The sequence below is a fragment of the Phodopus roborovskii genome, unplaced genomic scaffold (genome assembly GCF_943737965.1).
Source record: "Phodopus roborovskii unplaced genomic scaffold, PHOROB, whole genome shotgun sequence".
In the NCBI taxonomy this organism is placed as follows: Eukaryota; Metazoa; Chordata; class Mammalia; order Rodentia; family Cricetidae; genus Phodopus; species Phodopus roborovskii.
In genome coordinates this window covers 14,696,485-14,702,484 of record NW_026126636.1, presented here as the reverse complement: position 1 = coordinate 14,702,484, position 6,000 = coordinate 14,696,485, and positions in this window count along the sequence as shown.

Here is a 6,000-nt window from a genome sequence, read left to right as displayed (position 1 = left end):
GAGGCGCTGAATAAAATTGGGTTTTGAATGAGATTTTAGTTGGTCTCATTTATTGGTTCCATTCTCTCAGGACTCACTGCCTCTAGAGTGGTCACAGTCCAGCCTCCTTATTTTTACAAATTCTTGCCTTAAGGTTTTCTGCTGGTACGAAGATTAGCTACAGGCATCAAGCTGACAGAGTTAACCATCACATCTAGCTTGCACAGGGCTCTGGGTTTGACTCCAACATTACCACTAAGCAAACAGAACACAAATACATAAGGGCAACTCTTCATGACCTTGGGTCAGGCATTGGTTTCTTACAAATGACACCAACAAAGACAGCAAAAGAAAGACAAATAAAGTGGACTTCATCAAAACTAATAAATGCATCCATATTCAAAGGACCATCCAAAGTGAGACGATACAGGCTTGGGTGTGCGATCAGTGGTAGAGCGCCTGCCTAGACCCTGCCGGTCAGGTATCAATCACTGTCAAAACTGGAGCCCACTAGGAGGATTGGGAATGCTGGCAAGGTGCGGAAGACTTACATAGGGTAGGTTTCATTGAGCAGGTGACAGTTGGGGCTAGAGAGAGAGAGAGAGAGCACTAACTGCTCTTGCAGGAGCCACAGGTTTGGTCCTCAGCGCCCACATCAGGAAGCCCACAGCTTTAATCCCAGCACTGCCGGGCTAGAAGAGGACTTTGGATGACAGAGGAAACAGCTGGTGTCGGAGTGGACCTGAATATTAGCAGTCTTTAAAGTATGTAGCAATCCTGGACAAATAACACTGTTCCCTTTCCTATTTTCTCTCTCTAGGAGGCTGTGCATCCTTTTGTGCTGTGTGTGTGTGTGTGTGTGTGTGTGTGTGTGTGTGTGTGTGTGTGTGCGCGCGCGCGCTAGAAGGGTCTCCGAACTCTGGCAACCAGAATCTCTCTAAGCAGTCACTTACTGTCTTTCGACCTCCACTGTGCCTGCGCCCTTGGGTAGGAAATGGAGAGGATGGGATCCCTTTCCTTTGGCCCACCATAGCTACAGACCTTTGTTGTCTTGGGTAAGAAAGGCCCCACAGATTTGTGAATGTCTGTCAGTGGATCGAGTGCCCCCTCTAGTGGCAGACCCAGAGCAAAAGGCAGAGAGAGGCTGCATCTGGTAACTTGTTTTGAGAAAGCCCCCCCCCCCCCCCCCCCCCCTGTAACCCTGGCTGCCCTGGAACTTGCTCTGTAGATCAGGCTGGCCTCGAACTCAGAGATTCTCCTGCTTCTCCCTCCCAAGTGCTGGGTCTAAAGGCGTGAGCCACCACTGTACATTGAGGCTTTCTTTCAGGGCTGTAAAACCAATGCCTGCCTCTGATGCATGGCAAAACTGTCTACAGGAACTGGGGATATGACTCACTCAGTAAAATGTTTACCATGTAAGTATGAGAAACAGAGTTAGATTCTCCAGCATGTAAAAAGCCAGGAAGGGTGGCACTGTCCGTCTCATACTCCCATACCCACTTGAGGGAGGGGTCCTCTGCATAGCCTTGACTGTCCTGGGACTCGCTCTGTAGACCAGGCTGGCCTCAAACTCACAGAGATCCGCCTGCCTAAGGCATTTTGATGCCAGTACTAGGAGGCAAAGACAGGTAGATCCCTTGTGCTTGCTGGCCAGGCAGCCTTTTATAATTGGTGAGCTCCAGGTCCTTGAACTCACAGAGATCTGCCTACCTCTGCCTGCTGTATGCACCACCACAGCCCCGTTTAGACTGATAGACAATAACCACAAATAAACAAGTTTAGCCTGGAACTCACTGAAAAGAAGATGTCTCTAGACGCCAGTCTCTGGAAATTGGTTTAACTTGTATGTGGGCTTAAGGGAAAGAAAAAAAATACTTATATTTTATGTGTCTGGGTATTTTGCCTGTATGTGTGTATGCACCTTGTGCATGCAGAGACAGAGAGCCTGAAAGAGGGCACTGGATTCTCTGGATCTGGAGTTAGAGACAGTTCTGAGATGCCATATGGTTGCTGGGACTGGAACCCAGGTCCTCTGCAAGAGACAACAGTGTCCTTTGTCACCAAGTTAGAGGCAGTGGGACCTGGGAGAATGGGACCGATAAATAAGGCAATAATAGCCAGCTTTATGCAGAGCCGCAGACAGTTCAGACCCTGAGGGTTAAGTAAGGTCACCTGAGTAACATTCTCATGAGTTCAGGCAATATACAATCACAACCACAAGCCACACGTGGCAAAAACATGCTTTCCCATAAAGGCATGGAAAGGATAGTCTAAACATTTACGTGAATACCACCAGCACGCAATAAGAAGTAACCAGAAACAAACTCATTCCTATCGGCGCTACACCGGAGAGGAACACAAAACGCATCCCGAGAACAATTCCCTCCGAGTTTTGAAGAAACTGAGGTCACCAGACTCTCACGTTGTTTTCTTGGAGCGTTCTCACAAGCACTCAGAATTCTACCCCCAGGACTCCGTTTCTAGACCGTGTTCCGACATTCTTGACCACTGAGCTATCCCTCCGGGCCCCTGTGCACGGACGTTACCAATGTTAAACTGTCCCATCCTTCAAAACTATCCTCCAGCGTCAGGGGGCTTCCAAGGGAATCTGTACTTGGGAAGAAGACCCCGAAGGAAAACGGCAAAAGCGTAAGCACGGCCACACGGACGCAGGAGAGCTTGGACTTAGTCCTGGAACGTCTGTAAGTCTGAGGTTCTCTGCAAGGGCAAAGCTAATGAGGTGAATTAAAAAAGCACAGTCTGGTGTAGATTTTAAAGGTTCACAAGACACATTAAGAATAGCTGCCCAGCGAATGTGATATTGACACTGTGGGGTTGGGAGCCAGGGAAGGACGGGTGTTAGGTTACAAAGGCTGTATCCAGACTTAGACTCATCATCCCAGAGTGCAGTAGGAGGAGATGGCGCTTTCCTCTCCCTCGTTCCCACCCCTTTCTTACACACACACACACACACACACACACACACACACACACACACAATGTTCTGTGTGCTTGTAACCCTGCAGGCCACAAAAGGGCACTAGATCTCATTACAGATGGTTGTTGAGCCACCATGTGGTTGCTGGGTATTGAACTCAGGACCTCTGGAAGAGCAGCCAGTGCTCTTAACTGCTCAGGCCATCGGGCTTGGTGTCCATCATCTTTACCAGCTGAACCCTCTCCTTTTCGTCCTTGCTTGCCCTCTCCTTCCTTCCCTCCACCCTCTTCCTCCCTCCCTCCCTCCCCGTTCCTCTTCTGGTTTTATTTTATTTTATTTTATGTGTATGAATGTTTTGCCTGCTTATATATCTGTGCTCCATATGCATGCAGGACCCTTAGAGACTGGAAGGGGATGTTGGGTTCCCTGGAACAGGAGTTGCAGATGGTTGTGAGCCACCGTGTGAGTGCTGGGAACTGAACGGGTCCTCTGGATGCACAGCCTGTGCGCTTAACCACTGAGCTCGCTGTCTCCAGTCCCCTCTTGCTGGCCTTCCCACACTGTTTCTTGACACAAAGTCTCACTATGTTGCCCTGACTGACTGGGAATTGGTTTGCAATCCTAGTGCCTCTGCCTCCAGAGTTCTGGTTTTATGGGCACACACCACTAAGCCCAGCTTCTCTCTCTCCCTTCCTCCCTTCCTCCCTTTATCCCTCCACCCCCTTTAAAATAAAATATTATCTTTTTATGTGCATTGGTGTGAAGGCATTAGATTTCCCGGAACTGGAGTTACAGACAGTTGTGAGATGCCATGTTGTTGCTGGGAATTGAACTCAGGACCTCTGGAAAGAGCAGTCAGTGCTCTTAACTGCTGAGCGAGCCCTCTCTACAGTCCCCAATTTATTTTATTTTGGTGTGTGTGTGTGTGTGTGTGTGTGTGTGTGTACATGTGTGAGTGCAGGTACCCTGGTGAGCCAGAAGAGGGCATCAGATTCTGGAGCCTGATTACAGATTTTGGGAACTGCTGGGCTGGATTTTGGGAGCCAGAGTGGGGTTTTCTGAAGAGCAGCAATCTGTCTTACCCGCTGAGCCATCTCTCCAGCCCCACCCTACCCTTTTCTTTTGGTTTGAATTTCATGTATGACTAAGGAAAGCCTTGAACCTTTTGCATTGTTGTTTTGTTTTTGAGACAGGATTTTGTTACGTAGTCTTAGTTGGCCTGCAACTGCCATGTAGACCAGGCTGGCCTGAAGTTCACCTTCCTCTGCCTCCTGAGTGCTGGCATTAAAAGTGTGGGCCATGTATTGTGCAGCTGACCTTGAAGTCTGATCCTAAGGTATCCTCCTCCCACGCATCAGGTTGACAGAATCTTGTTCCCACACTTCCTTTTTCTAAATTTAATTACATCTATCTATGTAGCATTGTATCTATGTATCTATGTAACATCTACCTATCTATCTAGCATTGTATCTATGTAACATCTATCTATCTACCATTGTATCTACGTATCTATCTATTTACCATTTTATCTATGTACATCATCTTCATCATCTATTTCTGGAGTGTGTGTGTGTGTGTGTGTGTGTGTGTGTGTGTATTTGTGTGATGTATGTGTAGAAGCCACCCCGTGTGTGGAGGTCTGACTATAACCTTGGACATTGGCTATCTCATCTCACCATGTGGGTTCCAGTGATCAAAGCTTGTCAGGTTTGGTGGCATGAGCCTCTCTGCCCTGCTGCTTCTTAGCAACATCAAGAACAAACATCATCTTGAAGTATCTCTATCAGGCATCGGGTCACAAAGAGGCCGTCCTCATTATTTTTTTCCTGCGTTCTCTTCTTGTTTTCTTTCTCTCCCTCTGTACCAAAGACATACAGCTGGGTGCCCATAAGTTAAGTATGTGTATGCCACAACACTCTTGTATTATTAGATGAGGAAAAGCAGGTGATACAGCAACCTATATTTAGGAAGACTGCTTTGTTGGGGGAAATGTATTTGCATGAGGAAAATTCTGGAAGGACACATAAAAATGCAAATGGAATTTGACTGGCTGATGTTCACTTGGCCCTGTCCTTGCTTCCCTGGCTCCTCTCATCTGCTCCCCTTACAATCCCCTCCATTGTCAAGGCACATTTGGCTGCCAGGAATGGGAGCCCAATCAAGAGAGGCTTGTGGGAGAATTCAGGAACTTCCGAGAGCCATTTACTCCTCAGGAACAGGGATTTATTTGTGCTGTTCACTCCATTTTGTTGAATAAAATCTTCGGGTTGGCACAACAAAAATATGAATCCGAGCTGGCTCCTTAGAGTCCCCAGGGAGGTTACTGCCTTTATCTCTGTCCCTTTCTTCCCTTTCTTCCTCCTCCCGTCCCTCTCCTGGTCCTTCATTTTCATTTCTATCTCTGGTTTTTAAAATTTTTTTTTTTTTTTTAAAGAGGGCAGTTAAGGCAGAGTCTTGCTGTGTAGCCACTGCTGGACTGGTATTCACCCTGTAGCCCAAGTTGACCTTGAACTTCTCCTTATGATTGTGTACATGCGCTCAAGTGTGTGGAAGCCAGATCTCAACTCCACGTGGCCTTCCTCAGGAGCTGTCCACTGGAGCATGGGGATTAAACTAATCAGCAAGCCCCAGGGATGCACCTGTGCCCGCCTTCCCAGTGTCCCTGTCCCTGGCTCTGTGTATCGATGCTGGAGACGCAACTCCTGTCACCAGTCTTGGGTGCTGAACACTTTATGGACTGCACTATGTTCTCAGCCAACTTTATCATATTTTATTAAGATAGGGTTTCATGTAGCATAGGCTGGTGTTGGACCCTGGTCTTTCCATATCCGCTTCCTAAGTACTGAAATTGACGGCCTTGGCCTTGCCCTTTTGCTCCTGAGTGCTGGGATTATTGTTGTACATTACAATGTCCAAGTCCACCTCTACTTCTTATCTTTCTGCCTTTCAACCCTGCTTCCACGTGATTGACAAATAAATACTTTGAGGCGAAAGCTTGTACTGCAGAGGCAGACTCTTAGTAACGCCAAGGAGAGTGTCCTTAAAATTTTATATCTGTTTATTTATTTATTTAATATGCAGTG